Genomic DNA, 11,868 nt, shown 5'->3' on the forward strand with positions numbered 1-11,868 from the left:
AAGAAAAGCAAGCAGAAATTCCAAAGTTTTGTTTGTGATTACATTTTATACAAAACGTGGTGTCTCAAAAGCATTCGTTTCTCAAGTGATCTTCAAAAACTCTGGGAATTAAGTGATTGCTCACAGACTTTGGGAATTCCAAAATTTCTATTATTAGTAGTGTATTAGTCAGTTTTCACACTGCTGATAAAGACATACCCGAGACTGAGAAGAAAAATAAGTTTAATGGACTCACAGTTCCACATGGCTGGAGAGGCCTCACAACCATGGTGGAAGGTGAGAGGCACTTCTTACTTGGCAGCAGTAAGACAGAATGAAAGTCAAGCAAAAAGGGTTTCCCCTTATAAAACCATCAGATCTCATGGACTTATTCACTACCAGGAGAACAGTATGGGAGAAACCGCCCCTATGATTCAATCATCTCCCACCAGGTCCCTCCCACAACACATGGGAATTATGGGAGTACAAGTCAAGATGAGATTTGGGTGGAGACACAGAAGCAGACCATATCATTCTGCCCCTGGCCCCTTCCAAATCTCATGTCCTCACATTTTAAAACCAAATCATGCCTTCTCAATAGTCCCCCAAAGTCTTAACTCAAGTCAGCATTAACTCAAAAGTCCACAGTCCAAAGTCTCATTTGAGACAAGGCAAGTCTCTTCTGCCTATGAGCCTGTAAAATCAAAAGTAAGTTAGTTACCTCCTAGGTACAAGGGGGGCATAGGAATTAGGTAAATACAGCCATTCCAAATGGAAGACATTGGCCAAAACAAAGGGGCTACAGGCCCCTGGCAAGTTCAAAATCCAGCAGGGCAGTCAAATTTTAGAACTCAAGAATGATCTCCTCTGACTTGGTGTCTCACATCCAGGTCATGCTGATGCATGGTCTTGGGCAGCTCCAATCTTGTGGTTTTTCAGGGTACAGCCCCCACTCCTGGCTGCTTTTATGGCTGGCATTGAGTGTCTGCAGCTTTTCCAAGCATATGGTGCAAGCTGTTGGTGGCTACCATTATGGGGTCTGGAGGATGGTGCCCTCTTCCCACAGCTCCACTAGGCAGCACCCCAGCAGGGACTCTGTGTGGGGGTGCCCACCCCACATTTCCCTTCTGCACTGCCCTAGCAGAGGTTTTCTATGAGCACCCCATCCCTGCAGTAAACTTCTGCCTAAACATCCAGGTGTTTCCATACATCCTCTGAAATCTAGGTGAAGGCTCCCAAACTTCAATTCTTGATTTCTGTGTACCTGCAGGCTCAACACCATATGCAAGCTGCCAAGGCTTGGGGTTTGCACTCTCTGAAGCCATGGCCTGAGCTGTACCTTGACCCCTTTTTGCCATGGCTGGAGCAACTGGGATGCAGAGCACAAAGTCCCTAGACTGCACACAGCAGAGGGACCCTAGGCCCAGCCCACAAAACCATTTGTTCCTCCTAGGCCTCTGGGTTTGTGATGGGAGGGGCTGCCACAAGCTCTCTGACATACTGTGGAGAAATTTTCCCCATTGTCTTGGTGATTAACTTTTGGCTTCTTGTTACTTATGCAGATTTCTGCAGCTGGCTTAAATTTCTCCTCAGAAAATGGAATTTTATTTTCTATCACATTGTCAGGCTGCAAATGTTCTGAATTTTTTATGCTCTGTTTTCCCATTAAAACTGAATGCAGGCTGGGCACCTGTAATCCCAGCACTTTGGGAGGCTGAGGCAGGCAGATCACCTCAGGTCAGGAGTTTGAGACCAACCTGAGCAACATGGTGAAACCCTGTCTCTACTAAAAATAAAAAATTAGCCAGATGTGGAGACTACACCTATAGTCCCAGCTGCTTGGGAGGTTGAGGCAGGAGAATTATGTGAACCTGGGAGGTGGAGGTTGCAGGGAGCCGAGATCACACCACTTCATTCCACCCTAGGTGACAGAGCAATACTGCATCTCAAAAAACAAAACAAAACAAAACAAAAAACTGAATGCCTTTAACAGCACCCAAGTCCTCTCTTGAATGCTTTGCTGCTTAGAAATTTCTTCTGCCAGATGTCCTAAATCATCTCTCTCCACTTCAAAGTTCCACAAATCTCCAGGGCAGAGGCAAAGTGCTATCAGCCACTTTGCTAAAACATAGCGAGTCACCTTTGCTCCAGTTCCCAACAAGTTCCTCATCTCTGAGACACCTCAGCTTGGATTTCACTGTCCATATCATTATCAGCATTTTTGTCAAAGCCATTCAACAAGTCTCTGTGGAGTTCCAAACTTTCCCACATTTTCCCGTCTTCTGAGCCCTCCAAACTGTTCCAACTTCTGCCTGTTTCCGAGTTCCAAAGTCACTTCCACATTTTCAGGTATCTTTTCAACAGTACCCCACTCTACTGATACCAATTTACTATATTAGTCCGTTTTCAAGCTGCTGATAAAGACATACCCAAGACCGGGAAGAAAAAGGTTTAATGGACTCACAGTTCCACATGGCTGGGGAGGCCTCACAACCATGGCAGAAGGCAACAGGCACTTCTTACATGGTGGCAGCAAGAGAGAATGAAAGTCAAGCAAAAGGGGTTTCCTCTTATAAAACTATCAGATCTTGTGAGACTTATTCACTACCACAAGAACAGTATGGGAGAAAGTACCCCCATGATTCAATTATCTCCCACCAGGTCCTTCCCACAACACGTGAGAATTATGGGAGTACAATTCAAGATGAGATTGGGGTGGGGACACAGAGCAAACCATATCAAGTAGTGTCAGCAAAGTTTTATTTCAAAGCTTTGAATGAAAGCTACATAATAATATAATGGAATAAATACACCTAAGATGTCAACATATGAACCTGCCTACATATAGGGAAAACTAAGGAAAGTTTTATACTTCATTGAGAAGTTCTGCAAAGTCCAGTTTTAGCATGTCACACAACTGAAAGGACTAACTTAAATATCTTCCTCTTTAGAGAAGACTTAGACAAAGACTCATGCTACAGAATTTTAAGAAGAAATCAAAGCACACTTGAATACATTTCAGAAGCCCTTCTAGCTTAAAGAAGCTCTTCCACTTCTTAGTAAAAAGTGCCATAGGATAGACCTTAAAGAGCTTAGAAAGAGTCAGAAAGAAGGAAAATAAAGAGACACCTATGTGGAGATGTGAAAGGATGTGGGGTTAGACTTATGGGATTATAGAATCTCAGTTTTAGGGTGGCTGTACTGTCTGGATTTTCTCTAGACAGTCCTAGCCATATGGTTATACAACTTTTTCTTGAGGACCTCTGTAATATGGAGAAAACACCATGACTGTATAGATTATTTCAGAGAGTAGAAAGACTGGCTGGGTGCTGTGGCTCATGCTTATAATCCTAGCACTATGGGAGGTAGGGGTCCGTATATCCCCATGAGGACTTCAGAGCCCAGAAGGGCTAGTTGATATATCCATGGTTGACCAACTAGTAAAAATGAAATATTTTATTCAAGGAATCTGATTTCTGAGTTCAATATACTTTATAAGATTTTTAAAAATGATTTTTTAAAAAAATGTGCATTTGTGAGAGACAATGATACATCCTTCCTAATTCCTTTTAACCATGAAGATAAAAGTCTGTCTTTTAAATGACTTAAATTTTTTTGATTCACAGTTTTAATGCTGTATCAATCAAGGTCCACTCAGGAAAACAGAGATGGCACCAGTTATCTTAAGAAAAATAATTTAATATGGAGAATTGATTAAACAGATATTAGAGGACTAAAAAGGTAATGTAAAAATAGTAACTGCAGGAGGCATCTACCACTTCTGGGGCTGGGAGAATAAAGGGCAATTGAAAGTTGGCCTGGCATGCATGGAAATGGTAAATGGCTAAGGATATATTGGTGTGCCACTAACAGTGTCTGCTAAAGGGATCTGCAGAGAATAATTTATTTTATTAGTATTTATTAATGGTGTTTCATTTAGTTTGCTTTATCAAATGCCACAAAAAGTTGAATCCTGGCTTTTCAGAGGTTTGAGCTATTCTGAAAAACAGTTGTGCAAAATCCAATCGGGTTTGTCAGTGGCATGGGATATGTGGAGTGTTGGGAGTGAAACTCCCTGGTGCAGGCAATAGGGAGATAATCAACTGCAGAGAATTTAAAAACAATAATAAAACCGATTAAAAGGCAGTTTGCTTTTCATTATCACAATGCATTAGAAATTCTAAACAATGTCAGTGATAAAATATTCCTCTCTAATGGATGAAACACTGCCCCCCACCCCACTCTATTCTTTGTGTATGCACTGCAATAAGGTGCTTTATCTTCTAGGGAAATATATTTGTAGTCAAATTATCTCAGGTGAGCATCTCAAGTCTGTGAAGAGGCAGGGGTCAGTATTCCCATGAGGACTTTAGAATTCATAAAGACTAGTAGATATGTCCATAGTTGACCAACTAGTAAAAATGGGATCTTTTATTCAGGGATTCTGATTTCTGACTTCAACATTCTTTTTGTTATAAGTTTTTGAATAGCAGTTTAAAAAAATATATGCCTCTGTGGGAGATAATGATATATCAAATGAAGCCACTTGTTTTCCCCTAAGCTTTGGATTCTGCAAGTAGTCTGCTGACTGAAGAATGACTGCACCTTAACATTCTAAATCATTCACACGAGTAGCCCTGATTTCAGTGGTAATGTTGAAGTAAACTACTATGGTTACATTCGGCACATGGCTGAGAGTTGTATTGATAGTTGACCAAACAAGAGAACTGTTTCTCTATCTTCTGTTGGTAGTCAGCAGCCATTGTGCAGACGCGAAGCTCCTGCCTACTCTATTGTTTGAAAAGACAAAGGATTGGCAAATATTAACCCTAGTGCTCATCAGAGATCCTTGCTACTGGGGTGACTTGGTTCCACATGGTTGCTCAGAGACCCAGGTCATTGCTTCACCATCCCAAGGCTATCAGTTTCATCCGTGTGGGGGAGTTGAGCCACTGCCTAGTTCCTGTGTTAGTCCATGGTGTGTGGAGGGCCAGTGACACAGAAGAAGCATGTATCACTTTCATTCATATCCTCCAATCTAAAATATTGTTTAGGAAAATTGAGCATATAATCTCACAGTACTAGTTTAAAAGAGACTCTAGGTCTATGAAGCATGAGGAGGACACAGAAACGTCATTTCCTCAGAGTCCTCTCTACTTCATTGCCAGGCATCAGAAAACAGCCTGCTGAAAGAATTCATCCGTGAGAAGCCAGCCCTATGGGAGTTATTCACTTATGGAAAGCTGAGAAACACAGTCTGTAGCTAGGTGGCCGTGGCTCAGCTTACACTGAATTAATATGGAAGAAAGGAAGATCAAATTTTAAGGAACTGTTAGCAGTCTTCCATGAACAGTATGTATTCACAGATTTTTATAACGTGTCTTCTCTCTCAGCTAAAAAGATAAGACTCAGCCCACAGCTAAGAGAGCAAGTAGTAGTAACAGCTTCTAGAGATTGTGAAATTGACAGATGAGTAAACATGTATTCACACAGACATAATGAGATTATAACGTCATGATGAAATCAGAACTCTGTATTTGCATTTTATTTCATACAATGCTTTTCTTGCCAGATAGAGGAAAGCTCATTTATTCTTCTGGGTGCAAGAACAATGCAAGCAATTAAAATGTAACAACTTGCTACATACTTGGAAGACCTATTTTTAAACAATATGAATATTATTTATTTAAACACTTAGATTCGCTTGGAGACTTTTACCTCAAGGTCTACACAAACCAAGAAAACATTTTTAACTATTTTAATTTGAGACAGGTTCTTGCTCTGTCACCCAGGCTGGAGTGCAGTGGCACTATCATGGCTCACTGCAGCCTTAACCTCCCCAGGATCAGGTGATCCTCCCACTCAGCCTCCCAAGTAGCTGGGACTACAAGTGCATGCCACCATGCCTGGCTTATTTTTCTTTCTTTCTTTCTTTTTTTTTTGTGGAGACAGGGTTTTGCTATGTTGCCCAGGCTGGCTCAAGTAATACACTATCCTGGCCTCCCAAAGTGTTGGGATTACAGATGTGAGCCACTGTGCCTGGCCCAAGAACACATTTTTATATGGAAAACATTGCATTAAAAAATCAAGGGAAAGCCTTCCTGTCCTAACACTATTCAGTCAAATATACAATGTTTGCTAGACTGAGAAAAGCCACCATCTATGGTGACAGCCAGCATTTTCTTTATTAATGTCAAATCAGTACTCAATAACTTAACCTTATTTTGTCTACTTTATCTTATAATTAGGTTATATAGCAGTTTACTAATAGGCATGATACTGAATATATTGCCTGATACAAGTTGTCAAAATTGTCTGTGGCCTTAACTCCTATTATTTTGACATCCCTCTGATGTTTTCTATATTACTGGCAGAAGTGAAGTTGGTATTACAATTGCCTGCATATGCTGGTTCACAGAAGAGTAAGGGACCTATTTCCTCCTCATAAAAGAGATTATTTAAAAAACAGAATTATAAGCATTATTTCTATTTTAAAATGTTGAGATAATACTATTTGCCTAACTTGAACACCATACCCAACAAGAGCATGGACTACAAGTCTTATTACTTATTACAATATCTTTTATTACTATGCAGAAGTTCAGTTGACTACCCTATAAAGAGGAAGAGTATGTTAAAACACAAATAGGAGAAACGCATTCTATATACAGTCATGTGCTTCATGATGTTTTGGCCAATGGACCGTATATGTGATACTGGTCCCATAAGATTATAATGCCGTATTTTCACTGCCCCTTTTCTATGTTTGGATATATTTAGATACACAAATATTTACCATTGCCTTACGGTTGCCCACAGTATTTAATGCAGTAACATGCTGAACAGGTTTGCAGCCTAGGAGCAGCAGGCTATTCCCCATGGCCTATAGTGGGCTATACCATTTAGGTTTGTGTAAGTACACTCTGTGTATGATGTCTACACAATGATAAAATCACCTAATGGCAAATTTCTCCAAATGTATCCCCGTTGTTAAGTGATGCAAAACTGTATCATGTAACATTTGAAAATAATTTGTTTCACAGAAATGTAAAAAGTGGATTTTTTCTCTTTAAAATGTGGCTGCTTCTAGGGGCAAAATTAACATACAGGACATGAACTTATAGCATCATAGCTGTTGAAGGAAATCTCTGAGAGGGCATCTTGTTACAATTTCCCCAAGTCACACGTTACTTCTTTATCATCCCTGACAGGTTCTCCTTCATTCACCGCTATCTGAATGATTCGGTGAGGCAGACCCCATTCCATTCCCTCACTGCATTGATGGACAGCTCATAGCTGCCTCTTCAACATCTTATTCTCATCAGCTTTTTCTGAAACCACAGCGTAAATCTTTTCTCATTTACTGTGATTATCCATTACATTTTTGAGGAGTATTATTTTCATCCTGAGACTTTTCCAGGCTAACCATTCCCAACTTTTTCCATATTCCTTGATGGAAATCACTTTCTGTCCCCCTGTGATCCTGATGACCTTCCTCTGGATATACTTCTGTTTTTCAGTGTCCTTCCAAAAGCTACTACAGATGTGTTGTGACCAGTCCAGAGAATGGAATCTAGTAAAATAATCTGTTATGAACTGGGTGGTAACCATTTGTTGATGACAGTGACATAGCATTAACTTTCTCATCAGTTAAACTCTATGGCTTTGTTTGAATGGCAGGGGGAGTCCTTTGTTCCCAAGTATGGCCTTTCAGGGAGTCTGTACTTCAACCTCTAGTGATTGAAAGATTGGATTTATTCACTTGATGCCGAAGTTTATTTTTTCTACACGCATTTTAAATTCCCTTAGTAAAATATGTCATTGGATGTAGGCAATAATTTAAACCTTTCTTTTATCTGGATTTAGTTCACAATTACAGGAGAGCAGGAAGGGAGAAAAGCTGGCAGCAGAGAGTTCATGAAATGAAAAGCATCCTCAGTATCATTCCCATGAAGACAGCAGCAGGGAATTGGGAAGACACCAAAGAATAAATTTTGCCGACTAGGAAACTTTCCTGACTCTTGGTGTGTTGTATTGTATCTGTTGACCTTTAGTGTAATGCTTACACTTGGAAGTTACTTTGTATTTCAGACATCTAAAACATGAAGGGTCTAAAAATATCTGGAAAGAAACAGTACATATAATTTTGAGGTTCACATCTTGGATTAAAGCTGTGTCTACTATTAGGTTGATGCAACAGTAATTACTTTTAGTGACAAAATCTGCAATTACTTTTGCAGCAGCAATTATTTTTGACCAACCTAATGGCATACTTTAAAAACATCTTCTCTTTTACCCCATGTCTTTACATTCAAAGCTGGCTTTTTGTATACAGCATATAGCTGGGTGTTGCTTTCCATCACATCTGGCAGTTGCAATTGAACTGGAATATTTAAATCAGAGCTGTCACAAATATATATAATGTGAGCCACATATGCACATTTAAAATTTTGAGCATCCACTTTAAAAAAGTAAAAAGAAAGGTAAGTTGAATTTGAAGTATATATTTTATTTAACCCAATACATAAAAAATATTTCAATAGGTAATCAATATAAAATCACTGATTAGATATTTTGCATTTTTTGTGTGAAGTCTTCCAAATTCAGTAATTTAGACCAATCATTTATGAGATATTCAATAATAATATGTATCTAGTGGTTATCATATTTGATAGGAGAGATTTAGACAACTTATGTTTAATTATCATTAATTAGATTAAATTTATCATCTTTCTAGTTTTTCAAATTTAAATTGTTTGTTCCTCTCTCTCTCTCTCTTATTGACTTACTTTTTGTTAGTTGAGTGTTTGGTTTTTTTATGATTCAATTTATCCCCAACATTAGCTTATTGGCTATACTTCTTTGTTTTGTTTTGCACTGTTGTTCTAGGGTTTACAATAAACGACTTTAACTTACAATTGTCTATTTTCTTTGTTTTTGAGACGGAGTCTCACTCTGTCGCCCAGGCTGGCATGCAACGGCGCAGATCTTGGCTCACTGCAACCTCTGCCTCCTGGGTTCAAGGAAGTCTCCTGCCTCAGCCTCCCAAGTAGCTGGGATTAAGGCGCTTGCCACCATGCCTAGCTAATTTTTTTGTATTTTTAGTAGAGACGGGGTTTCACCACGTTGGTCAGCCTGGTCTCAACCTCCTTTCCTCAGGTGATCCACCCACTTCCTCCTTCCAAAGTGCTGGGATTACAGGAGTGAGCCACCGTGCCAGCCATCATTGTCTATTCAAATAATATTGGCACAACTTTGTGTATAGCATAAAATACTTTTTCCTTCTCTCTTTGCTCTATTGTTTCACACATTTGTATCTACATATATATATATAAAAAAATAAAATATATACTCCTTAATACATTGTTATTTTTAAAAACCATTCATTATCTTTTAAGGAGATTAGCAAATGAGAAAATAATTAACCCAGATATTTACTATTTCTAATCAGCTTTACATTTTTGTGTAGTATAAATTTCCATATGGTTATTTTCTCTCTTCTTGGAACATTTCTTTAATTTTTTGAAGTTTATTCCTCTGATAATGAATTTTCTCAATTTTGCTTGTTAATGTAGTTTTTATCTTCTCTTTCATTTTAAAAATATGTTTGCTAGGCGTAGATGTATAGCCTGATAGATTTTCTTTTTCTTTCAGTACTTTGAAGATGCCATTCCATTGTCTTCTGACCTACCTAATCTCAGAAGTCTGCTACCATTCTTATCTTTGTGCCTTTAAATGTAATGTGTTCTTCAGCTACTTTTAATATTTTCTCTTTATAATGGATATTCAGCAGTTTCATTATAATGCATCTTTGTATGCTTTTCTTTGAGTTTCTTTTGCTTGGGACTCATTGATTTGTGGCTACAGAATGTTTATCAAGCTTAGAAAGTTTTCAAATATTATTTCTTCAATTTTCTACTTTCCCCAAACAACTTACATTTATTCCTTCTAACAACAACTCATGCTGAAGAAGCTGAATGAACCTCTAAAGCATCCAGGAGACTGATATTTCAACTATTGGCAAACACTGTGCAAAATAAGGGAATGAGGAAGACAGACCTGCAGCCTTTTAATTTCTTTGCATTAGAGAATTTGAGCCTTTAACTTTAACTTATAGAAAAAAATAGGAACACAAATTTTTTTTTTACTTTATTTCTCCAGAAATAAAATAATATGAAGGAACCTGTATTATGCAATCTTGAGCCTTTACAAAAATTATTGACCTTGCATTATTATAGTATCTTTATTTTGTCATTTAAACACATTATATATACTGGCAAAATTTTCGTTGGAAAATGAAAATGAATGCATTTTTAGTTTAGATTATAGAATGGCCTTAGGGTTGACTCAATTCAAGACAAAAGCTGAACTGCCTGCAAGTGATCCCAGGAAGACATACAAAAAAGCAATGGTTGGTATGAGGGAACAAAATTCATGACGATGTTAGCAGAAGTTCCTGAAAAATGACTGACTTTGCTCTTGAGGACATAGCCACAACACCTATTAACTATAGGCCTGACTGGTAAGCCTGATGGGTTGAAATGCCACAATGCTAATGAGTTGAAACATCAAAACATCTGATGGGTTAAAACACCAAGATCCATATTTTCTTGCTCTGCCTCACTTTAAGTGACTAGTGACTGCCATGATGGCCTGCTCATATCCAGTTCTGTTTCTGGGAAAATTTACTTATGGTGACGGTGGGAGGGGCGGGTAAAGGAATATTGAAAAACCCTTTGGCTGGAGAGTTAAGTCTTGAAGCTTGTCCTTAACTAAGATGGTATTTTACTTTCAGCACTTCTAACTATTATATCTTGTGAAAATAACAAACTGGGCTTGTGGGGTGGCTCACACCTGTAATCCCAGCACTCTGAAAGGCCGCGATGGGTGAATTACCTGAGGTCAGGAGTTCGAGACCAGTGTGGCCAACACGGTGAAACTCCATCTCTACTAACAATACAAAATTAGCCAGGCATGGTGGCAGATGCCTGTAATCCCAGCTGCTCAGGAGCCTGAGGCAAGAGAATTGCTTGAACCAGGAGGCGGAGGTTGCTATGAGCTGAGATTGTGCCACTGCACTCCAGCCTGGGCAACAGAGTGAGACTCCGTCTCAAAAAGAAAAAGAAACTGACTTAGAATACATGCAGGGAGATGGAAGTATTGATATTTTCCCTCCCTAAAAACCCAGTAGCTATCACTGGTGTGGCAGCTGGGCTCCTGTAGGTGCCCCCCCGACCACTCCTGGCTTGTGTGATTCCTTCCCTTGGAGTGTGGGTGGGATCTGTGACTTGCTTCTAACCAATGAACTAAGACAAAGTTGGTGAGATATATGTAATTTTGTGTACACAATTATGTCATATACGACTTTACTGTCTACCCTGATGGATTTTTCTCTCACTCTCTTCCTGGCTTTGAAGAAGTAAGTTACCTTGTTTTGAGCTGCCTATTTTGGGTAAGGAACTGAGAGTGATCTTGTGATAGGCAGCAAAAGCAAAAACAAACAAAACAAAAACTGCAGTCTTTAGCTTTACAACTACAGGAAACTGAATTATGCTAACAAACGTAGATAACTTCCCATTTGAGCCTCAGATGAGGCTGCAGCTCTGACCTACACCTTGACTGCAGGCTTTTGAAGCCATAAGATGGGTACCCAGCTAAATAATGGCCAGACTCATGATCCACAAAATTTGTGACATAATAAACATGTGCTGCTTTAAGCTACTTGTTTGTGATAATTTATGTATTATGCAGTAATATAAAACTAACACAATTACTAATGCCATTTTCTTGGATGAATAATTGGTGTTAAATAATTTAAATACTTTATTCATGATTGTATGGCTAATACATGGCAGAGATGGGGTTTAGACCCAGTCAGAGAAAGAGTCC

Source organism: Papio anubis, chromosome 15 (assembly GCF_008728515.1).
Source record: "Papio anubis isolate 15944 chromosome 15, Panubis1.0, whole genome shotgun sequence".
Taxonomy (NCBI): domain Eukaryota; kingdom Metazoa; phylum Chordata; class Mammalia; order Primates; family Cercopithecidae; genus Papio; species Papio anubis.